General features: G+C 50.6%; 1 long non-coding RNA gene across 1 annotated transcript; it reads left to right on the top strand.

Annotated features, from left to right (window-relative positions):
• Window positions 1-1,450: 1,450 nt before the first annotated feature.
• LOC129548199 (uncharacterized) lies at window positions 1,451-23,402 on the top strand. The gene is made up of 3 exons (XR_008684290.2): window positions 1,451-1,879; window positions 22,520-22,570; window positions 23,021-23,402. It is a non-coding gene; the product is annotated as an uncharacterized LOC129548199 (long non-coding RNA).
• The last annotated feature ends 1,674 nt before the right edge of the window (window positions 23,403-25,076 follow it).

Here is a 25,076-nt window from a genome sequence, read left to right as displayed (position 1 = left end):
CCCTGGATACTCCTCTGTGTGTCCTAACCCCTTCTTCCTATAAGGACACCAGCCTCCCTGATGGCTTCGTTTTAACTGATTCGTCTGAAAAGAGCTTGTCTCCAAATTCAGTCACATTCTGAGAGACCGGGGCTTCACCGTGTGAATTCGGGGGAATCTGATTCACAGCACAGTGCTTGGGACTGGGGTCATTTCCCCAATAAATCACTTTCAAAGGAACCCCTGTCTCAGGCTTTGTTTCTGAGGCAGGACCCACCCAGCTTCCTGCTTCTCAGAACAGGGAGGGGACCGCCCTTGCTGTGAGTTCTGCTCAGAGGCGGCCTCTTGGGGACCCTGGCTACAAGCTGCTGTCACCCCTTGGGGACAGGACAGGCTGCAAGTTGGAGGAGGGGACGTGAGTCCCAGGCTGGGCATTATTCATTCTTTAAGGATTTTTAGATGAAGCTTTGTTCAGAAACTGCCCCAATGTGTCTATTTTTTAATTGAAGTGTAAGATTTTTCTCACATAACAATATAAACATAAATAATTTGCCCTTTGATAGGCACAACTTTTTATTCCTGGAAACTCAGAGGAACCAAGTCATTATAAATTATAAGAATGGAAAGAAATCACTGCAGATCTGACCCGGCTTCTTCCCCGGGGGGCATGGGAGCTGCCCGCAGGGGCGGGAACCTTCAGCTGTTTCCGGGCTTAGCCAGGGTCTGCCAGAGCCAGTCTCGTGGTTGCTCCCAGCCCCAAAGTTGACTCCACGTGGGACAACAAAAGATTTAATTAGCCATTCTGCTTTTTCCGTCTGGGAAGCAGAGCTCAGAATGCTTGCCACCGGAGGCCATGCAGACAGAGGCATCTGTTTTGGGAAAGCCTCTGTGCCTGGAATGGAAGACTTCCATGCTCAGCACCCAGGCTAAGCTAGAGAGGAGACCCCTCAGATCTAGGACAGGACCACGCAGCTCTCCTCGCTCACAGGGCATTGTCCCTTGTGTCCAAGTGTTAGAGAGCCTTGGTGACCCCAGTTCCTTCCTGTTTAGACGCTGTGTGAGCCCTGCCCCAACCCCAGTGTGATGGCTTGTGGTCTCGCATGCTGGCAGGTTTTGACCGTCTGCTTCCTCTGGGAGGTCCTCCTCAAAGGCAGCAGGGGGTGAAATGGGGGTCCAGCTTTGGGTAGAAAACCACGCCATTGCTAATTTCTTTTTTTTAATTAAGAAATATTTGACAATTAAAAGCTATATTCATTTAAAGCACACAATTTAATAATTTGATATACACGTACATTATGAAATTAACAGCATAATTAAGCTAATTAACATATCCATCACCTTAGTAGGCTGGCTTACTTCCTGCCTTCTTCTCTCCCTCCTTCCTTCTCTTCTTTCTGTTTTCCTTTCTTTCTTTCTCTCCCTTTCCTTCTCTTCACTCCCCTCTTCTTTCCTTCTGCTGTGTGGCGTGAACACAAGATCTACCCTCTGGCCAATTTCAAGTATTAAGTATTGTTGACTACAGTTACACTGCTACACAGTAGATCTCCAGAACTTGCTAGTCTTTTGCAACTGAAACTTTGTATCCCTTTACCAACAGCTCTCCCTTTGCAACCTCTGCTCTGCTCTCTGTTTCCATGAGTTCTGCTTTTAGATTCTACATAAAAGTGAGGTCATATAGTGTTTGTTTTTTGAAGAGGCAAATTTAGTAATATACTATGGCATGCTAAGTCGCTTCAGTTGTGTCTGACTCTTTGCAACCGCATGGACTGTAGCCCACCAGGCTCCTCTGTCCATGGGATTCTCCAGGCAAAAATACTGGAGTGGGTTGCCATTTCCTCCTCCAGGGGATCTTCCCAACCCAGGGGTTGAACCTGAGTCTCCTGTGGCTCCTGCATTGCAGGTGAGTTCTTTACTGCTGAGATATGTGTGTATATATATATATATATATATGTATGTATGTATATATCACGGTTTCTTATCTGGTCATCCTTTAGTGGACATTGAGGCTGTTCCTGTCTCTTGGCTGTTGTGAATGAATGATGCGGTGACTTTGGGAGTAAAGACATCTCTGTGAGATCTGAGTTCATTTCCTTTCACTATATACCCAGAAGTGGGACTGCTGGATTATAAAATCGTTCTAATTTTTATTTTTTTGAGCAAACTCCATGCTGTTTTCCGTAATGTATAACAATTCCCCCCAACAATGTATATTCCCACCTACATTGTACAAACGTTCTTTTTTCTACGCGTCTTTGCCAGCAGTTGTTATCATTTGTCCTTCCGGTAACAGTCATTCTAATGAGTGTAAACTGATACCTCATTGAGGCTTCAATTTGCTTTTCCCTGATGGCTAGTGACACTGAGCCCCTAATTGTGGATCTGTTGGTCATTTGTATGTCTTCTTTAGAGAAAGGCCTATTAAGGTCCTTTGTTCATTTTTAGATCAGCTTTTTTTTTTTTTTTTGCTATTGAGGTATATGGTTTCCTTATACATTTTGGATATTAACCCCTTCAGTTCAGTTCAGTTCAGTCACTCAGTCGTGTCCGACTCTCTGCGACCCCATGAATCACAGCATGCCAGGCCTCCCTGTCCATCACCAACTCCCAGAGTTCACTCAGACTCAAGTCCACAGAGTCGGTGATGCCATCCAGCCATCTCATCCTCGGTCGTCCCCTTCTCCTCCCGTCCCCAACCCTTCCCAGCATCAGAGTCTTTTCCAGTGAGTCAACTCGTCACATGAGGTGGCTAAAGTATTGCCCTTATCAGATATATATTCAATAATTTGCGAATATTCTTTCTCATTCCTTAGTTGCTTTTTCACACTGTTGATAGTTTCTTTCACTGTGTCAAAGCTCTTCAGTTTAAGTTAATCTCATTTTTCTACTTTTGCTTTTGTTGCTTATATTTTTGGCCTCATATTTTTAAAAAATCTTTGGTCAGACTCATCTCAAGAGCATTTCCCCCTGTGTTTCCTTAGAGTAGTTTCACAGTTTCATGTCCTGCATTTAAGTGGTTTCTCCATTTTGAGTAGGCCTTTGCGTGTGGTGTGAGATAAGGGTCCAGTTTTATTCTCCCTGTGTGTGGATACCCCCTTTTTCCAACACCACTTATTGAAGAGACTGTTCTTCCCCACTTTGTGTTCTTGGCACCCTTGGTTTGTTGTTGTTGTTGTTGACTAAACAGCAACAGCTTGTTTAATACATTGCCTTGGTTGAAAATGAGATTTAAAATAGATCACAACACTTGGAAACCCAGAATATAAATGTCCTCCCTCGAAGAGCCAGACAGCTGGCACCCTTGTCGAATATCAGTTGATCAGATGTGCACAGATTTATTTCTGGGCTCTCTATTCTGTTCTGTTGGTCTATAGTCTGCTTTTAAGCCAGTACCATGCTGTTTTTATTACTATAGCTTTGTAATAAAATTTGAAATCAGAAAGTGCGGTGCTTCTCACTTCTTCTTGTTTAAGATTGCTTTAACTATGCAGGGTCTTTTGTGGCTCTATATGAATTTTCAGTGAGTTCAGTTTAGTCACTCAGTCGTGTCTGACTCTTTATGACCCCATGGACTGCAGCACACCAGGCTTCCCTGTCCATCACCCACTCTCGGAGCTTGCTCAAACTCATTTCCATCGAGTCAGTGATGCCATCCAACCATCTCATTCTCTGTCGCCCTGTTCTCCTGCCCTCAATCTTTCCCAGCATCAGGGTCATTTCCAATGAGTCAGGTCTTCGCATCAGGTGACCAAAGCATTGGAGCTTCAGCATCAGTCCTTGCAATGAATATTCAGGGTTGATTTCCTTTACTATTGATTGATTTGATCTCCTTGCAGTCCAAGGAACTTTCAAGAGTCTTCTCCAGCACCACAGTTCAAAACCATCATTTCTTTGGTGCTCAACTTTCTTTATGGTCCAACTCTCGTATCCATACATGACTACTGGAAAAACCATAGTTTTGACTCTATGGACCTTTGTCAGCAGAGTGATGGATTTCTGCTTTTTAATACACTGTCTAGGTTTGTCATAGCTTTCCTTCCAAAGAGCAAGTGTCTTAACTTCATGGCTGCACTCACCATCCACAGTGGTTTTGGAGCCCAAGAAAAGAAAATCTGCCAGTTTCTACTTTTTCCCCATCTATTTGCCATGAAGTGATGGGATATTTTTCTGGAATTCCCTTGCTTTTTTGTGATCTAACAGACATTGTCAATTTGATCTCTGGATCTTCTGCCTTTTCTAAATCTATCTTGTACATCTGGAAATTCTTGGTTCATGCACTGCTGAAGCCTAGCTTGAAAGATTTTGAGCATTACCTTGCTAGGATGTGAAATGATGCATGCATTAGTTCTTGATTTTGTAGCCCATGAATCTCATAAGCTTTCTTTGTTCTTTTCTGTGTTTCCTCCTGACTGGATAACTTCAAATGGCCTGTCTTTGGGTTTGTGGGCTCTTTCTTCTGCCTGCTGAGTCTGATGTTGAAGCTCTCTACCACGCTCTTCATTCCAATCAGCGTATCCTTGAGCTCCAGAATTTCTTTTTGATTGTTTTTCATGATTTCTATCCGTTTGTTAAACTTCTTGTTTTATTCATGTAGTATTTTCTTGATTTCATTGAGTTGCCTGAGTTCTTTGGTAGCTTGCAGAGCTTCCTTAAAACAATTATTTTTATCTTTATCAGGCACTCTGTAGGTCTCCATTTATTGGGGTTCAGTTCAGTTCAGTTCAGTCGCTCAGTCATGTCCGACTCTTTGTGACCCCATGAATCACAGCACACCAGGCCTCCCTGTCCATCACCAACTCCCGGAGTTCACTCAAACTCATGTCCATTGAGTCGGTGATGCCACCAGCCATCTCATTCTCTGTCGTCTCTGTCTCGTCCCACCCCCAATCCCTCCCAGCATGAGAATCTTTTCCAGCGAGTCAACTCGTCACATGAGGTGGCCAAAGTATTGGAGTTTCAGCTTTAGCATCAATCCTTCCAATGAACACCCAGGATTGATCTCTTTTAGAATGGACTGGTTGGATCTCCTTGCAGTCCAAGGGACTCCCAAGAGTCTTCTCCAGCACCACAGTTCAAAAGCATCAGTTCTTCGACGATCAGCTTTCTTCTTGGGGTTAGTTACTAGAAATATATTGTGCTCCTTTGGTGGTGTCACATTTCTTTGGGTTTTCCTATTTCTTATTGCCTGTGTTGATATCTATGTCTTTGAGGGAAAGTCACTTCTTTCAGACTTTATAGGGTTTCAGTGAGGAAAAACCTTCACCTACAGATAGGTGTGAGGGCGCCAGCTGAGTACATGTGACAAAATCCACTCTGAAGGATGAGTGTGCCTTGCAGTGATTCCAGCTTCACAGAGGGCACAGCAGTGTGGCTGCATAAGCTGAGGCCAGTGTCCACCATGGCTGTGGGAGTCCACAGTGGCAGCAAGGGCTGTGGGGACCCTAGCAGCAAAGGCTTCTAGTATCCTTCTGTTCCCTCTGTCCTCGTGTGGGAAAGCTGTGGCCAAGGGCATCTGTTTTGGTGCTGATCCAGCAGGTGGGTGAGCCTGAGGCAAGGGTGTGGGCAGATCAGCTGTGGAGCAGGCTTCCGGTGTTCACACCATCATGGGGGATGTGTTGACTCCATTCCAGAGGTCTCAGGGTGCTGTGGTGGCTCCTTTTCTGCAGTGGCCCAGCAGCAGCTCCTTCTCTCTCTGGGGTCGAGTCAGGGGTGAGTGGGAAGCAGCAGCATAGACTTCAGACACTTGTGTCAACTGGTTGATCATAGCAAAGACTGGGGAGGTGGTGGTCCTTGGCAGCTAAAACTGTAGGTGTCTGCAGCGGTGTTGAGGGTTTCCAGGGTATCCTGCTGTCCTTCCCCCATAGGGGAGGCCATGTCAAAGGGCCTCAGCACCCAGGTGTGCCAAACCAGGGGACAGCATGATGCAGGTCAGACACTTGCTGTGACTGTCTACATGGCTATTCTCAGTTTTGTGTGCCTCTGAGCTTTTGCAGCTTCTTTATTGTACCGTGGAGTTCTCGTGGAGCTATTTTCATCTCTATGTAGCTGTTCCTTCAATGTTTTTGTTGTTTCTGTGGGGGCATGAGCATTGGGACCTCCTAGTCTGCCATCCTCCTGACATGACCTAATTTCTTTTCAAGTGGGTTATTTTTAAAAGGAGCAAATTGTGTGTATGCTTAATTAATAGTGACTGTTTCATGTTGCAACTCATTTATTTGGGGGCAGATTCCAATTTGTGTCAGGAAACCAGTGTCTGCCACTTTATTATTCAGGCTGAGAAAGATACAAGTAACTGATGACCTGGCTAGAAGGTGAATCTCAGTGTTCGAGGTTCACCATGTCCTTTCACCACATTTAAAGTACAGAATTCTGAGTTTGGCATCTTAGCAGCAAGCACTGCTGAGCTACAGCTCCAGACTGACTCCAAGACTGTGATGAATTCCCAGGAGTGGCATCACCCCTGGCTGGCACTTTGCAGGGTGCGCCCAGGGACCAGGGAAGGTCAGTGCAGGAGGTCAGGGCCCCTGCACCAGCAGTCCATCTGTCTGTCCCTGTGGGGGAGATCATGTATGCACATGTCAGAGGAGACAGAGAAGAAAGGCCTTCTGCCCACAGGGCTGGCCATGAGGGGCAGCAGCATTGAGCCGATGGAAGGGAGAGGAGAGGCCTCTGTGCAGAGCACTCGTGAGACGGGACCTACAGAGACAGGTTTCTGGAGGAGCTTTCGAGCACTCCCAATACAAGGCTCAACCCAAGGTTTCAAAACAGAAACATTAAAACCAGATTCCAGTACATAACCCACTGTTCAGATACTCATATGTTTGAAACAAAAATATGAAAAGTCATGCTTCTTGAGTGCATGGTGGTCAGCGATGGTCATGGACCTCAGCCCAACCAGGCAGAGAAGCCAGTCTGCCCTTCCTCTCCTCTGGACCGACATCTGCTCAGGCCCCAGCACCTCCATTCCCACTGCTGGCCCCTTCCTGTGGCAGTCGGAGGTGTGGGGAGGCCAGCTTCCCCATGTAACCTGTTGCCGTGGGGCTGAGATGGGCGTGTTTCCTTCATGCTTCCCCGAGGGCGCCACCCCCCACCCTGGGCTCCCCTGGCTGGTGGGGGTGGGGTGGCACGGACCCTCTGGGAGCAGCAGTGCAGGCTGCTCTGCCCTTGCTGCCAGCGCGCTGCTTTGAAGTGGGTCCCAGGGCTTGGCTCTGCAAGGCAGCCCCGTGGCCTGTCATTAGGCACGTCCGCTCCCGGCTGCACCTATTCATTACGGCCAGATCAGCAGGCGTGCTCGCCAGCCCCCAGACAACCTTCCCCAGGCCTCGGGGCAGGGAAAGCCTCCCTCAGCAGTGTCCCCAAGGCTGTGGGCCTGGGTCTTGGGCAGTTGAGGGCACAGCTCATCCAGTTTACAAGGGTTTGCTGGGGGCCCGGGGTCTCCTGGGCCCGTGTGTACTCCCACGGCACTGCCTGCCCACCACTGCCTGCCTCTTGCAGCAGGATCTTTCCTAAAATAGTCATTTTAACTGAATTTAATTATCTGAACACATAGCACATTCTCACACGTGCTTTGTCATGGCACAGACTCTAAAGTTCTGAGGGCACAACAGGGCCCATGCACAGCCAGATCTGCCTTCCTCTCATTCCCCCTCCCCAGAAACAAGAGTACGACCTGGGTGCCCATGTCCATGTCAACTAGCACACACACACTCTGACCTCCTCCGGCCAGAGATCGTGGCTCATGCTGTGCGCTCTGGGCTTTGGCTGATAGTATGTGTCGGCACGCCTTCTCTACCGCAAAGCAGCTCCTGACAAGCCTGGATGTTTAGCTGGAATGCAGGAGTTTGGTACTGAAGATGACTCTGCACAGGGTCCTCTGCATGAGCCATGCCTTGTGGGCACATGGACCTGCCGGGCGAGGCCCAGAAGCAGAAATGCAGGTGCATGTTGCTATGGTTGCTCATGCCCTAAGGGCAGTGTGCTTGTCAGTCAGGGTCCCACCAGGAAACCAGCCGGAGCTCCAACATGGGGCCCTGGCTCCCTTGGTGCTGAGAGAGCGGGGGGTGGGGCAAGGGACAGGCTTGGAGAGGAGAAAGGTAGGAGGGCCTCTCCTAGGCCAGGAGCTACTCTCGGCCCTACTGAGCCTGTGCTGACCGTGGGCCCTGCAGGGACCCCTGCCCTGATCCTAGTGAGCGCTGATGCCAGCTTGAAGCAGAAAGAGCTGATCCTCGCTATCTCCCCACATCCTTGCTGGTTCTCCCAGGGGCAGAGCCAACTGAGCAGCTGGGGGCACGGGCGCTTGGGAGGTGTGTTTGCAGCCCCAGCTCCCGACAGGGACAGGTGGGCATGGGCGGAAAGCAGAGAGAAGGACGACACACAGTGCTGTGGGAGCATGGGGTGGAAACAACATCCCTGTCCTAGAGCCGACCTCGGCATGTGTGAGGCTGGTCCTAGTGGCTCTGACCTGGCAGGACAGAGGCACCAGGGTTCCTGAACACCTTCATCCACATCCTGCCATTCTCCATGTCCGCACCGTCCTCATGCCAGCTGTCTGTGCTGGACTGGCCGCTCCTTATGGGGACCCTCATTCAATGTCCAGCTGGTGGGCAGAAGCACTTCAGTCTTTGACTTTTTGCTAGTACTGGGCACATGCAACTCTCAGCTGATATTGGTTTCTGAGAACACCAGAGCCATCAAATGCTAGCATGGGAACCCCATCAAGCATCTCTGCTCCAGTTATTGGGGTGACAAATGCTGGGGGACCAAGGCAGGAAGGCTCGGGATGGAGGGCTATTTATGTCATATTGTCTGGACTCTTTCCAGAACAGCCTGAAGCTCATCTCCAGGGGAACAGGGGTACAGGCAGCTCAGCTCGCTCTGTGACATGAGACATGCAGGGCCAGCCCCAGGGAAACTCACCCACCAGGGTCCCGGGCAAGAGGTGACGGGAGGTGCCTTTCATCATCCGCATGGGAGAACCAGAGGCCACGTTAGCAAGCATGGCAGACAGGCGTTTAATCCATGCATTTTCTTCCTGAGGCTGCCCGTAGTACCACAAACAGAATGGTTTAAATAATGGAAATGTATTGTTTTGGCTCCGGAGGCTGGAAGTCCAGAATCAAGGTATGAGCAGGGTTGGTTCCTCCTGAGCCTGTCAGGGAGAACTGGTCTCACACTCTCCCCCAGCTTCTGGGGGTTTGCAGGCATTCTTGGAGGTCCTTTGCTTGGGCTACCTCACCTGATTTACCTTCATCTTCATGTGGCATACCTGTGTCCAAACTTCCCCTTTTCGTAAGGACGTCAGTCATTTTGGATTAGGGGTCCACCATATCCAAGTGGCTCAGTGGTAAAGAATCCTCCTGCCGAGTGCAGGAGATAGGGGTTCAGTCCCTGAGTTGGGAAGATCCCTGGAGGAGGAAATGGCAACTCACTCTAGTATTCTTGCCTGGGAAATGCCATAGACAGAGGAGCTTGGTGGGCTACAGTGCCTGTGATCACAGTCAGACATGGCTAAGCATGCATGTGTAACTAATTATAACTGCAAGGACCCTATTTCTTAAAAAGGTCACATTCTGAAATTCTTGGGGTTTGGGCTTCAACATATGGATTAGGGGGAGACACTATTCAGTCTATGAGAATCCCCTTAATATGCAAAGTGAAAAAGTCTCAGTGACCCCAATTTGAAAGACAGGCCCAGAACAGAACTTGGGAATTCTCCAGAAAGCAAATATCAATGTCCACAAACTGCAGGAAGGACAGTCCAAACTCACCAGCCATCAGAGAAATGAGGGCCATGGCACCACGTGTTCCCTGTCAGACTGGCAGATTTTGTATCGTTGATAATCCTCAGCGCTGGCTGTGATTGGAGTGCAAAAGCAGGCAGACTCTAGAGGATCCAGCATGAACAGCTCACCTGAACGTGTCCCTTTGATCCAGCCCTTCTATTTTTGCTCATCTAACCTAAGGAGACCATCTGTTTCTGCTTCATTGACTACGCCAAAGCCTTTGACTGTGTGCGTCACAACAAACTGTGGAAAATTCTTCAAGAAATGGGAATACCAGACCACCTTACCTGTCTTCTGAGAAATCTGTTTGCAGGTCAAGAAGCAACAGTTAGTACTGGACATGGAACAACAGACAGGTTCCAAACTGGGAAAGGAGTATGACAAGGCTGTATATTGTCACCCTGCCTAGTTAACGTGTATGCAGAGTACATCATGTGAAATACCAGACTGGATGAAGCACAAGCTGGAATCAAGATTGCCAGGAGAAATATCAATATGTCAGAAAGTGAAGAAGAACTAAAGAGCCTCTTGATGAAAGTGAAAGAGGAGAGTGAAAAAGTTGGCTTAAAACTCAACATTCAAAAAACAAAGATCAGGGCATCCAGACCCATCACTTCATGGCAAATAGTTGGGGAAACAGTGAAAGACTTTATTTTGGGGGGCTCCAAAATCACTGCGGATGGTGACTGCAGCCATGAAATTAAAAGATGCTTGCTCTTTGGGGAAAAAAGCTATGACAAACCTAGACAGTGCATTAAAAAGCAGAGATGCTATTTTTCCAACAAACATCTGTCTAGTCAAAGCTATGGTTTTTCCAGTAGTCATGTATGGATGTGAGAGTTGAACCATAAAGAAAGCTGTGCACCAAAGAACTGATGTTTTTAAACTGTGGTGTTGAAGAAGACTCCTGAGTCCCTTGGATTGCAAGGAGATCAAATCAGTCAATCCTAAAGGAAATCAGTCCTGAATGTTCATTGGAAGGACTGATGCTGAAGCTCCAATACTTTGGCCACCTGATGTGAAGAGCTGACTTATTAGGAAAGATCCTGATGCTGGGAAAGATTGAAGGCAGGAGGAGAAGGGGACAATAGAGGATGAGGTGGTTGGATAGCATCACCATGGACATGAGTTTTAGCAAGCTCCAGGAGTGGGTGATGGACAGGGAAGCCTATCGTGCTGCAGCCCATGGGGTCACGAAGAGTCGGACATGACTGAGTGACTGAAGTGAACTGAACTGAACCTAAGGAAGCGACTTCCAAGGTGGCACTAGTGGTTAAGAACCTACCTGCCAAGAGACGCAGGTTTGATCTAAAACATGGAAAAATACTGATTCCTAAAATGTTTATCTCAGGGTAATTAAAAAGTTAATAGAAATAAAGTGAGAATACAGCATAAAAGAGATCTTGGTATTAACACTCCAGAAGTTTTCACCGAGGACAGTTTTTAAAAAACTGCCATTTCTTCTAATTTAGAATTTTGCTTAAAAGGAGGAGAATGCACTTTCATTAATCACCCTTACTGTGCCAAAGACGGTATTAAGAAAGGTGAGGGAGTGTCATCACGATGAGGTTGCTGAGGTGGCGTTCAGGGTGTCACTGAACCTAAGGGCTTCCCTGGGCAGCTCAGTGGTAAAGAGTCTGCCTGCCAATGTAGGAAATGCAGGAGATGAGGATTCCATCCCTGGGTTGCGAAGAAGATGGCAACCCTCTCCAGTATTCGTGCCTGGAGAATCCCATGGACAGAGGTGACTGGTGGGCTACAGTCCACGGGGTCCCAAAGAGTCAGACACAATTTAGCGACTAAACAACAACAGCAAAACCTAAGATCCCAAAATATGGGAAAGTATTGCTTCCCAAAATGTTCATCTCAGGATAATTAAGAAGTTAATAGAAACAAATCAGACAGCATAAAAAGGAGAAAATTTGATATATCCATGCTGCTGCTGCTAAGTCACTTCAGTCGTGTCTGACTCTGTGTGACCCCATAGACAGAAGCCCACCAGGCTCCCCTGTCCCTGGGATTCTCCAGGCAAGAACACTGGAGTGGGTTGCCATTTCCATCTCCAATGTGTGAAAGTGAAAAGTGAAAGTGAAGTCGCTCAGTCGTGTCCGACCCTTAGCGACCCCACGGACTGCAGCCTACCAGGCTCCTCCATCCATGGGATTTTCTAGGCAATAGTACTGGAGTGGCTTGCCATTGCCTTCTCCGTGATATATCCATAGGAGAAGATATTATTCACTCATTACATTTACATTTAAAAGTAACATTAATGACCCTGGAAAATACCTATGTTGCCGTGTTAGGTGACGAAAGCGACACACACATTATATTACAGTCTGGGATTCGATTTACAGAGGATGGCTGAGCTACAAGGGAGCACGGGTGTGTGTCCAGTCGCTCGCGCACGACTGACTATTTGCAACCCCATGGACTGTAGCCCACCAGTCTCCTTCGTCCATGGGATTCTCCAGGCAAGAATACTGGACTGAATTGCCATTTCCTTCTCTAGGGGATCTTCCCGACCCAGAGACTGAACCCATGTCTCTTGTGTCTCCTGAATTGGCAGGTGGATTCTTTACCACTCACTGAGTCACCTGGGAAGCCCTATCACAAGGAGTGAAGTGAAAGTTGCTCAGTTGTGTTCAACTCTTTGAGACTCCAAGGACTAAACAGTCCGTGAAATTCTCCAGGCCAGAATACTGGAGTGGGTTGCTGTTCCCTTCTTCAGGGGATCTTCCCAACCCAGGGATTGAACCCCGCTCCCCTACGTTGCAGGTGGATTCTTTACCAGCTGAACCACCAGGGACGATCGGGTACAATAAGGAGAGGCCAAAGGAGATGGCTATTAAAAGAAGCTTTTGTATTACTTACCCAGCAAAGGGGACACACATGCCGTGCAGGGCCCCAGGGGAACATGCTAGGTTTGGGTCAGGAGGCTGAAGCCAAGTGAGGGGAAGCCGAGGCCAGACTGTGATTGGGGTTCCTGCCTGAAAGGCCGGGCTGGGGCACAGTGCAGGACTGGCCCGAATAAATCATCCTGTTGAGGTCTGAGCTACAGAGGGGGTCTCTTGTTCCTGGTACCTGGCCCTGGGGTGGTCTGGGGCGGGGGCAGATTGGGCTTGGGGTGAGGGTTAGAAGAGGGTTGTGGCCATAGACTGGGGTTGGTAAGTTTGTGAGTAAATGTGCTCCAGTGAGCCAGCGTGCCACCAAGCACTGGAGGCTCTGGGGAGGGGGGTGGGCAGTCAAGGAGGGGAGAATGTCCCTATTTTCAAGAATACAGAAAATAAGAACATGTAGTTAAAACCATTGGCCCTGTGACAAAAGGATACTGACTAGATGAATCCAAAGTCTAAGAAAACACAAAACACCCACATAAAATATTTAACTCTGTTTTTAAAATGCGCAGAAACAAGCAGTGCTGGAGGAAACATTCCAAAAATGTTGACAGTGTTCCCTCTGTGTGGTAGATGGCTGGTGCTTTTTCCCTTCTGGGTTTTGTTGTTTATTTTTAAGTTTTCTTCATTTTCAAATTCTCTGTGAATGAATATGTATTATTTTTATAGTCAGAATGAAAGAGTTTAAACCACGTCGGTAGCTGCCTGCATGATGGGCCTCTGAGCATGGGCCCTGAGCCTCCCCTCCATTCCTGCCAGACTGCCCACCTGCCCTTTGGTCCTGGCGAGTCCTGTAGGCACTTGACTGGGCTTCACTCTGCTGGGGTCACAGACCCCGGGAGGGAAGGAGGTACAAGGAGCGAGCAGCGGAGATGCCAGCCAGAGAGCAGGGCAAGGAGCGAGCAGCGGAGACGCCAGCCAGAGAGCGGGGCAAGGAGCCCTCGGCTGGGTTGCTGGTGACTAGTCCTATTGTTCAGTCATTCAGTCGTATCTGACTCTGTGCGACCCCACGGACCACAGCATTCCAGGCTCCTCTGTCCATGGGATTCTCCAGGCAAGAATACTGGAGTGGGTTGCCATTTCCACCTCCAGGGGAATCTTTCCAGCCCAGGGACTGAACCTGGGCCTCTTGCATTGCAGACAGATTCTTTATGGTCTGCACTACAGGGAAGTTGGTGACTAATTATCAGCTATTCTCTGCGTGTGACGGTGCTGTTCCCTCAGAACTAGCGCAGAGAACCTAGGCTCCAAGCTCCCAGGGGACAGGCAGCCCCAGACTTTCTCTCCTGAGCCTCAGACAGAAGAATCTGACCCACTCAGTCAAGGCACGGGGCCAGGAGGGACGCCACAGCCAGGAAAGCCAGGATCTGAGTCCAGGTTCCTTTATCAGACCCCGCACCGGAGCAGCTCTCACCCACGGTTACGAGACCCAAGTCTGGTTGAAGGGGATCCACAACCTGGCACCTGGGACTGAGGCAGCAAGAAGGGCCTGGCGCTGTCTGGGAAAGGGAGTGCGTGATGAGTGTGTGGCAGAGACTGGCAGGGGAGTTGGAGAGAGGGAGAGGAGGCGAAGGAAGAGAGTGGGGGAAGGGAGGGGAAGTAAATCTGGGGGAGAAGAGAGGCCTTCTAGGATGTACCCTGGTGCCATCTGCTTCCAGAACAGACCTCACCTGGGCCGTGGCTTTCAAGAGGTCAGTTAAGTTGCTGGAGGACTCGGATCTCTTAACATGTTTTTAGGTGTTTTAAACCACAGTCATTAATGTGGAATGCTGTTTAGGAATTATGGTGAAATACAACTTTGCCAATCAATTTAATTCATGCTTTTATTCAGGTTCTACACACATGCTCCTATATTGTTGTTTAGTTGCCAAGTCATGTCCGACTGAGAACCCATGGACTGCAGCACACCAGGCTTCCCTGTCCTTCACTATCTCCCAGCGTTTGCGCAGACTCACGTCCGTTGAGTCAGTGATGCTATCCAACTATCTCTTTCTCTGTCTCTGCCTTCTCCCCTTGACCTTAATCTTTCCCAGCATCAGGGTCTTTTCTAATATCTGTACTGAACACTGCCATTGTGATCATTTTAATGGAGCATTGAGAGAAGCAAGTGTCTAAAGGACCCCCTTGGCTCCATCCCTCGGCATCTTGGATCCCCAGACCCATGGCTTCCTCCGCATTGAGGACTCTTCAGAACACTGTACAAGTCAGGTGGGCTGTGGGAAGCCCAGGGACTTCAGGGCATGCACTGACCAGCCCAGCAACCCTCTGCTCGTCCAGCCTGCAGGCATCTGTCCTCTGTGAGGGTGTCCCCTGGAGTCTCTGTGCAGTAGGCCCGGGCTCCCCTCCTGCCTTGGTTTCCCAGAAAGGGCAGTCAGGTCCCCTCCTCCTCCTTCCTTTGCACACAAGCCCACCTTCACCGAGGCCACTGGGACCCCTGCACAGGCAAGGACAAGCCAGGGACCCGCCCAGCCTGCCCATCCCACAGGAGTCCGGAACCCAGGTGTCCTGGTGGGTGGGGCCAGACCTCAGCTTCGGGGGGTGACCTCAGCCCCCGGGGTGCTGTCAGCGAGGCTCAGAGGACTCTGTGGTGTCCACACCTGGCCACTGATCTCCGCACTTAGGGCAGCGTCCCCCTCAGGTCCCACCCTCAGCCCCTCGCTGCCTCAGAGAAGGGCTGCTCTAATGTAGAGCTGGTCTTTTGTTCACATCTCCGCCCACTGCCGCTGACCAGAATGGCCGGAATCCCACATGGCGTTTCAGGCCCTTGTGGGATCAGTGGTAGACCCCGCGCAGGACACGGCACGTCTGTGCTGGAGACGCTCAGATCTGAAGGGAACATTGGCCAGGAAACACGAAGGTTAAACGGGTTTCCTGGCCCTGGAACATTTGGGGATTTTTGTCACATGTGACAGTCTGACAGCCTCCTGGGCCCTCGAAATATTCCTGCGTGGCTGCCAGCTCCCTGGGCTTGCCTCCATCTCGCGCAGCAACGGCTCAGTGTGGCGTTGGGACGCCTGGAGGGGTGGGGAGCAGAGAGGCCCAGAGGGGCTCGGGTCAGGGGTGGAGCCGTGCCTGCTGGGCGGTTCCAGGGTCTCCTGGGGCAGCTCTGAGGGGGTCCCGCGGGGTGCTGAGTTTCCATTGGTTCTGCTCGGGTCCCTCCCTGCAGCCCCCTCCCCAGCTCCCAGCCCCGCCCGTCCCTGCAGCTGCTGTACCAGGATCTCTGGCCCGGACTCCTCTCTGTGTTTTCCTTCAGGAAGAGTCAAGGGTGCGCTCAAGATATGGAACTTCAGAAAACAAGCTCCCAACTCAAAACATGGCAAAGCAGGAGTCCTGGGTGGGAAGGGTCTATGGGCCTCGGGCAGGGGGCTGTCTCCCCCGCCTCTCTGCCCTCTCCCACCCCAGTCCTCTCTCTCCCTGCAGAGGGGACTTCTTAGGAGTCTGGGGACAGGGATCCTGGCTGCAGCACCCTAACACCTGCGTGGTGGCCCAGCTTAGAGACCCCAGAGGAGCACAGCCCCTTCCTCCCACACCCAGAGCCGCCCTCATGGTGCTGCCTGGCTAGTCCACTCCTGTGCCAGTTTCATCAGCCAGGAGGGGTATGGAACTGGGCCGGTGTGGTGTTGGGGGTGGCATTCAAGTCCCTGGGGTCCACACAGACTGGGCTCTGAGACCTGTGACCTCCAGAGCCATCAGGCTCGGGTCTGTTCCCCAAAGGGACAGGGTGCTGCCCAGGTCAGGGGGTACAGGCCCACCACACTCCAGGAGCCCAGGAGTGGAAGCAATGAGTGTTGGTGAGCGTGGGATTGGCCCCTGGCCCAGGCTCTGCTACCGTGTGCCCTCAGAACTTCCCCAAGTCCCTCCCTTCCTGTCAGTGGGTCCCTCACTGCACCAGTAATTGAGACCATCGGATGGGATTCTCAGAGCTGGCTTGGTTGTAGCCAAACCTCCTCTGGCGGAGGATGGGTTTAACAGACTTACAGGGCTGGAAGGAGGGGGAGGGGGAGGGGAGGGGAGGAAGAGAAGAAGGAAAAGGAGAGGTGATGATTCCACAACACGTGGAAATTGTACAAATTTCACATTTCAGGGCCTGTAAATAAAGTTTTATTGGCACATGGCCACAACCACTCATGTGCCTGTCATCCATGACAGCTCTCTCGACACAAGGGCAGATCCAAGCAGTTGTGAGTGACCGAGGGGCCACACAGCCTAAACTATTTCCTCCCTGGCCCTTTCCAGAAACAGCCTGCGAACCAGGGCCAGCTCCGTGCTGCCCACACTTCGGTCACTCACGGGCCACAGCAAGGTCTCAGCAGGTCCAAGATGTGTTTTCATTTCCTGGTTTCCCTTCGGTCAGCTCAGGGCTAACATCACCACTGACTCAGCCTTGCCCATAGGGACTAAAGCCCTGCAATCATGGTTTTCATGCTCTGCATTTTTGTCCCCTAAAACACAAGAAAATCGTTCCATGACTTTAAAAAGCAGACGCTGCATCCTGTCCCTCCTTCTGCTCTGAGAAGAGGGTCCCAGTGGCCCTGTTGACCTTGAGGCCTCTTCCTCCTGGCCCCAGGATTCTCTGGCCCTGATGTCCCTCCCAGCCTGTGGCCACATCCGTTGGTCACCTGCCTCGCAGGCAATCAGCTGAGTGGGGTCAGAGCCGGGGCCCGAGGACTGGGGAGGAATCTGTCTGCTGTGTGTGGTTCTTGTCACTAGCTTCCCTCTCTGAGCCGGCCCCGAGGGGCGAGTGTGGACTCCACCAAGCTCCCCAGAGGGAATCCGAGAAGAGTTGAGCTTTTCCCGAGCTCCTCAAGGAAAGAGACCGGCCTCACCACATCCCGAGAGTCCTGGGTGACAGGACAGGAGTTGCGAGGTGTGTGTGTGTTAGAGGGTGGGCAGAAGTCTGACGAGCCCCTAGTGCTTTGAGAACAATGGGGAGAAGTCTGGGGTGTTGGAGTCATGTTTTTATTGGTGGGGGCCATCACTACCCCCCAGGTGGATCCTGGAGAGAGGGTTAGACCTGCGGTCCCAGCCATAAAGCCTGGCTGGGGGCTGCTGCCGGTTCTCCAGTGGGAAATGTCCAAGGGGGGCTACAAGCCATGTGGAGGCAGTGGGGGTAGAACGTGGCCCTCAGTACCTGCGGGAACGTGTGGGCTCAGAGCATCCCACTCATCCAGTGGGAGCTCCCTTCCCTGCCCCAGAGAGCTCTGTGGACTCTGTTTCCACCTAAGGTAAGTAGAGGGTCATTCTAGGACCACACTCCGAGGGGTATTACGACCTGGAGAGGGACAGTGTTCTGACCCACTCAGTGTGGTCTGGGAGCCACTGGAAAGCGGGATGGGGGGGGGGGTCATCTAGGGAACATTCCATCTGTTTTCCATCTTGACTCAAACTAGTCCAGATGTCACAGCGTGGAGGACAGAGCCAAGTGTCCCCAACCTCCCTGGCAGGGGACTCCATCTGGAGTGAACACGGAAGCACACCCTGACAGATGGCCTGAGCGAGGCAGATGTTTGCCACGTGCAGCCCACCTGTATTTCTCTCTGGCTTGGGAGTTGGAATTAGGAGTTGGAGTCATACAACCTGTGCTGTTGGACAGGCAGCCTCTGAGGCCCCAGGCAGTGGCTGCTCACCCCCGCCCCGGTAGCCCCACCCAAAACACACTGTCTCCCAGTCCCACAAGCTCCAAGGCAGGGCTGCATGGCTGGAACCTGTGTGGTCACAGAGGCAAGTCTGCCTTTCATGGGACGCCTGCCCTTGGAAGGCAACCAGTCAAATCCTAAAGGAAATCAACCCTGAATATTCACTGGAAGGACTGATGCTGAAGCTGAAACTCCAATACTTGGGCCACTTGATGTGAAGAGCTGACTCGATGGAAAAGACCCTGATGCTGGGAAAGATTGAAGGCAAGGGGAGAGAAGGGGACGACAGAGGATGAGATGGTTGGGTGGCATCACCGACTCAACGGACATGAGTTTGAGCAAACTTTGGGACACGGTGAAGCACAGGGAAGCCTGGGGTGCTGCAGTCCATGGGGTTGCAAAGAGTCAGACATGACTCAGTGGCTGAACAACTGTCCTTGAAAACCTTCCAGAATGTCAATGCAGAGGGCACCTGGCAAGACGCTACCATGTCTTCAGGACAAGTGGAGAAGTGAACTCCACTATCAGAGGATGGCAGAATGTCCAAGACCCTTTGAAGGGTCCCCTGGAGGCTGGAGACCCAGGACGAGCAAGAAGGCCAGGGAGGCCAGCCAGACAGGCTCAGGACAGAGCAGCTTCCCGAGGGAGGGAGAGCTTAGCCTGGAGGGTCTCCAGGTGAAGTCACGCTTTCCAGGAAGATAAAGAGGACGGCCCCACACTGGGCATGTGATCACATTCGAGGGTTTCCTCATTAGAAGTCCCCAGCTGCCTGCCCGACTATTCCTGTGGGGCACATCCCGGACCCCTGCCCCTACTCTGGTGGCCTGTTCCTTTGGTTCCTGCTGAAGAAAAGAAAGAAACCCTTCCCCCAGCCAGACCCAGGAAGCTCTGGGTGAGTCCAGGGAGGGCGGCAGCATCACATGGTCAGGATGGAGCAGCAGCTGTTCCCGCCGGAGCCCCTGTTGGGCAGCAGCTCGCTCCCCATACACAATACCCTATGCAGTTCTAGATAGGAGAAGTGGGGAGCCTGGGTCAGAAGGTGATCAAGGGCCCGAGTGAGATCACAGGGGTCCCTGCCCTCCTCCAAGGGGCTCCCTCAGCAGAGTCCCATCAGGGATTGCATCCTACAGAACATCCTATAGAAGTCCCTGGGGGAGAGAGCAAGGGCTGGGCCTCAGACTGCACACACCCAGGTCCAAAGAGGCCCCAGGCTTCTCTGTAAATATGTAAAGAAGGCAGTGAGCACGTCAAGACAGCAGCCACACACGTCATGGCGTGGGGGTGGGGGGCATGTTCAGGACTGCCTGAAGGCCACAGATGCGGGACACTTCAGCGTGTGTCCCCAAGGGTGGGCAGCCCACTGTGCCCACAGGAGAGTCTGCCGTCCAGGGAAGGGGTGCTGGGAACTAGAGAGTGTGTGGCCTGGGGGTTTATGTCACTGTTTGCTTGTTTTCTTGGGTGTTCCTTCGGATCCTTCAGAAAAGGCCCCCTATTGTTGGCATTTCATTTAAGTTTTTTTTTTTAAGTGTGGACCATTTTTTTTCTTTTAGGTTTAAATAATTAAACTTTTATTGTTTATAGCAGGCACCAATTTTTTTTTTGCTATTTATTTATTTTTTTTATTAAAACAGATTTTTACTAAAATGACTAATACAAAAAAATGGAGAAATCACCTTATTGGATCAGAGTGATGGACAATTTGATCCAAGTTCCATATAAGGAAATCAAGAGACACTCATTAAAGATGCTATGTGTACAGTCATCATTAAGTTAAACTTCTGTCTTTTGTCCAAATAACCTGCTCTGACACTTTAATCTAATAATTCATTATTACCTTCTTCAAGTTACATTATTTTTATTTATTTGGTTTAACAAGTTCTATATATTCATTATTTTTTTTTTCCTGAGCATCTGAATCTTTATTTTATTTTATTTTTTAAATGAGGCTTTTAATTAATGTTTGACAGAGCTGATTCAAGTTGAACAGACTAAATTTCTTTAAACAAACTTACTTATACTCCAGAGTCCTTTAAAAACTTAATAGCATTTATACATTGAAGGTATTTGATTTTCTTGTAACTAGCACTTCAAATGCAACAAGCATTTGAAGCAACAAGCATTTGACCCAACAAGTAAAACTTTCTACAGTTCATAACTTTTATAAATAAAATAAATTAAATGTACAGTGAATAAGTTCTCTGAAATATTTCAATATTTCTGCAGGTTTAGTAACATCGTAAAATACATTTCAACTAAAATTCACAAATCTAAAAACATGTTAGGCATTTTTAGGCGTTTTAAGTTGGAAATGAAGACCAATGTTACATCGTAATATGCCAATTACAAATAGTACTTCAAATAGTAAATACTACAGTTTGTCCCAAACTTTAAAAACTATTCATGAACTCAACACTGAACTATTGATGGAAATGAGAATTGTTTCCTAGCCTTTTTGAAAATTTCAACCCATTTACGTTTAAGGTAATTATTGATAAGTACGATCCCGTAGCCATTTTCTTTATTGCTTTGGGTTCAAGTTTATACACTCTTTCTGTGTTTCCTGTCTATAGAAGATCCTTTAGCATTTGTTGGAGAGCTGGTTTGGTGATGCTGAATTCCCTCAGCTTTTGCTTATCTGTAAAGCTTTTGATTTCTCCTTCATATTTGAATGAGATCCTTGCTGGGTGTAGTAATCTGGGCTGTAGGGTATTTTCTTTCATCACTTTAAGTATGTCTTGCCACTCCCTTCTGGCCTGAAGAGTTTCTGTTGAAAGATCAGCTGTTATCCTTATGGGAATCCCCTTATGTGTTATTTGCTGCTTTTCCCTTGCTGCTTTTAATATTTGTTCTTTGTGTTTGATCTTTGTTAATTTGATTAATATGTGTCTTGGAGTATTTCGCCTTGGGTTTATCCTGTTGGGGACTCTCTGGGTTTCTTGGACTTGGGTGATTATTTCTTTCCCCATTTTAGGGAAGTTTTCAACTATTATCTCCTCAAGTATTCTCTCATGGTCTTTCTTTTTGTCTTCTTCTGGGACTCCTATGATTCGAATGTTGGAGCGTTTAACATTGTCCCAGAGGACTCTAATATTGTCCTCATTTCTTTTAATTCATTTTTCTTTTTTCCTCTCTGTTTCACTTATTTCTACAATTCTATCTTCTAGTTCGCTTATCCTATCTTCTGCCTCTGTTATTCTACTGTTTGTTCCCTCCAGAGTGTTTCTGATCTCATCTATTGCATTATTCATTGTATATTGACTCTTTTTTATTTCTTCTAAGTCTTTATTAAATCTTTCTTCCATCTTCTCAATCCTTTTCTCCAGGTTATTTATCTGTAACTCCATTTTGCTTTCAAGATTTTGAATCATTTTCACCATCAAAATTCGAAATTCTTTATCAGGTAAATTCCCTATATCTTCTTCTTTTGTTTGTGTTGGTGGGCAATTATCTTGTTCCTTTACTTGCTGGGTATTTCTCTGCCTCTTCATCTTGCTTATATTGCTTTGCTTGGGGTGGCCTTTCCCTCTTCTTGCAGTTTGTGGAGTTCTCTTTATTACGTAGTTTCTTCGCTGTGTATGGGGTTGGACGGGTGACTTGTCCGGGTTCCCTGGTTAGGGAAGCATGTGTCGGTGTTCTGGTGGGTGGAGCTGGATTTCTTCTCTCTCCTTTAGAAGACAATGGGCTGCTTTTCTGGGAGCCTGATGTCCTCTGCCAGTATTCAGAAGTTGTTTTGTGGACTTTACTCTGCGTTCAAATGTTCTTTTGATGAATTTGTGGGGGAGAAAGTGGTCTCGCCATCTTATCCCTCCGCCATCTTGTTCCTTCCTCCCCAAAACACTGGATTCATATATTCCACTTGGTCGTGGAGTATCTCTTCCCAGCTGCTCCAGCAAGGTGCAGCCGCTGTACCTTACCTTGGACGAGGGGTATCTCCTCAAGGTCGCCCCTCCTGCTTTGAATGTGGATCAGCTCCTCTCGGCCCTCCGGTGCCCAAACAGCCACCGCCTCCTGGACGTGGTACAGCTCCTCTCAGCCACCGCCCTAACCCTGGGCGCGGGGCAGATCCTCTCAGCCACGATTCTGCACGTGGTCGGTTGCGCCGGAGCCGGGCATCTCTCGCGTCTGCGCCGCCGGGGCCGGGCGTCTCTCGCGTCCCATTTTTTTTTTCAAGTCTTTATTGAATTTGTTACAATACTGCTTCTATTTTATGTTTTGTTTTTTTGGCCAAAAGGCATGTGGGATCCCCGACCAAGGATGGAACCCAGGCCGCCTGCATTGGAAGGTAAGTCTTCATCGCTGGACCACCAGGGAAGTTCCTCAGATACTCTTTCCAGCCCTTGATTCGGCCCCAGGGTTGAGAGGTGAGAGGGCTTCGTAGGCCAGAGCCAGCAACGTGCTGGTAACTGGCTTGCAGACAAACAGCTGGAGTTTGCTAGTTCCCCGGTGTGTAAAGGATCTCAGCTTGGCCACCACAAGGCCACCGAGCGCAGGGCTGCAGATTGTCCACTGTGGATTCTACATGGCCCGGCCCGGACCACCAGCTCCAGCTTCATCCACTGGGGAGGGGGCTGTGGTACACAGAAGCTGGGATGCCAGCATTTCCCACAAAGAGAATTGGAGGAGCCTGATTCTGGTGAGCCACTGTTCATGTCATGCCCCCAGTACAAGGCAGAGCTGAGATCCAGAGACACACCTTCAAGCCAAAGCACAGCTTCTCTCTCTCTCTCTCAAGGTCAGATGGTCTCCAGTGAGGTCCTGCAGAGACTTGGGGCCCAGAAATGCTCATGCCCAGACAGAAGCCCACCCCTGTGCTACCCGGGCCCCAGTGTGGTGCTGGCCTCACCGTGAAGCCTCTGCTGGGCGTGGGGGCTCGGCTGTGAGCTGCCGGGTCTGCCTCCTCCCTCCTCGGTCTCGGATGCCTGAGCTTCCAGAACATTCAGGCAGGTGGAGGCACCACAGGAAAGGCAGGTCCACGCTCCCAGAGCCGCCCAGCCTGCGTCTGTCCTTCCACCTTCAGAAAGAGCCGCATTTGCTTTTTGAAGGGCACCCGTGTGTACACTCCATTTAAAGGATAACTTCTGATTATTTTCTTAATGGAAGAGCAAATATTTATGTCTTAGAAACCAAAGGGCAGATTGGAATGTGTGGGAATACCGGCTTTGGGGCGCTGCCACTGCTGCTTGACAGGGAGTGGGCAGGAGAGCCAGCCTGTTGGCCTCGGTCAACCTCGCTCAGCTGGAGCACAGAAGAAGCCCCTGGGCCAGGCGCGAGTCTGGTGGCCAGGGCTCTGTTTGCCTTGGAGGGTGGAGGGAGGGGCGGCTCAATCCTCCTGACTCCTTTTCCGTCGTGGGGAGGGAAGGGAAGGGGGCGCTTCCACCTCCGGGAGCCTTCACTGTGCCTGGGGGGCCACTGCTGGGCTCCCCGACCCGGCCTCCTCCCCACGAGCACGTGACAGCTGGCAGCCCGGCCACGTGGACAGCGTGACCATCGGCCTACTGCCCATCAGCTGAGGCTGACTGTGCCAAGTGTTTAGGTTATTAGAACAGAAAAAAACAAAACGAAGAGCCGCCTGCACCCGAGAACAGAAAGTGGGAAGCGGAAACGAGGCCGCGGGAAGGGAGCCGCTCTTCCCCAGGAGCCCCCAACACCCCTGCCCAGGTGGGCCCAGGAGCCAGGCCAACCGGGCCCTGAGAGGTTCTGCTCTGCTCTGGGACCTGAGGACGCAGGGCTGTCCCCTGACTCCAGAACGGGCCGTCCAGTTCAGGGGCCCTCAACCCGCATGCCGGGAAGCCCCGCTAGTCTGGGGTGTCCTGCAACACCCAGCCTGTCCTCTGCCTGCCGGTCTGCCTGCTTCTCACCACGGTCGTTTTCCTTCCTATGTGCACTGCAGCTGTCTGCATGGAGAAGGGACCAGAGCCCTGGGTTGCTGGTGGAAACACCCAGAACAGAGAGGCCGGGAAGCTGGTGGGGAAGGAGAGCAGCCATGGCAACAGGCAGATGGGGGACTCGCCAGCCCTTGACTTCAGGGGTGATCCGGTTCAGGGGCAGGGCCGGGAGCTGTGCAGCGGCCACAGGCCCAGGGTCCCGAGTGTCCCCATGAGGCAGTAGTAGCGTCTCTGCCATTGGATGAGGATGGGAAAGAGCCCCCAGACGAGAAGACGGGCCACCCTTGCAGGCCCAGCTGGCCCACGTGGGCAGCACCAGGTGACAGACACTTTGGGTCTCCAGGTGGCACCTCACAGCCCCTCAGCCACCCAGTAGGTGCTCCATGGAGAAGGGTCCCACCCTCTGAGGACTGCCCACTTGGTGTGTCAGCAGTAGCCTCCCTCCTCACCCTCCCACTCACACTCTCTACGTGTGCGGGTGAGGCAGGGTGGCCCCCAGGGGGCCTTTTCTCTGCACGCCACAAGGCCACATCCACCCTCTGCTGTAATCATTTGCCTGTGGTGGGGCTGAAGTGGTGGGAACGGGTTCTTGCCGGCCCGGCTGCCTGTGGAGGCGAAGGTGACACTGAGGTAGGACCCGGCATCACCGTCCTTGGCTCCTGTCTTGTCCTGCCCACCTGGACCTGCTGATGGACCCCAAGCGGCTGCCCCATGGCCCCCTTTTCAAGCAGCCACCTTGGCTCCTGGACACCCTGTCTTTCTGAGTCCACTGAGTCCAGGGCAGACAGCCAGGTCCTGCCTGCACAGTGGCAGGCGCGAGGGACACAGAAGAGAGGGGCGGGGCCTGTGCTGAGCAGAAACTGGTCAAAATCCTGGAAAGTGCCCTGTCGGTAACAGCAAGCA

This window comes from Moschus berezovskii, chromosome 1 (assembly GCF_049115385.1).
Source record: "Moschus berezovskii isolate FMDL1 chromosome 1, NW_MosBer_1.0, whole genome shotgun sequence".
Lineage (NCBI taxonomy): Eukaryota > Metazoa > Chordata > Mammalia > Artiodactyla > Moschidae > Moschus > Moschus berezovskii.
Note: the sequence above shows the minus strand (reverse complement) of the source record. Positions and strands in the feature narration are given on the sequence as shown.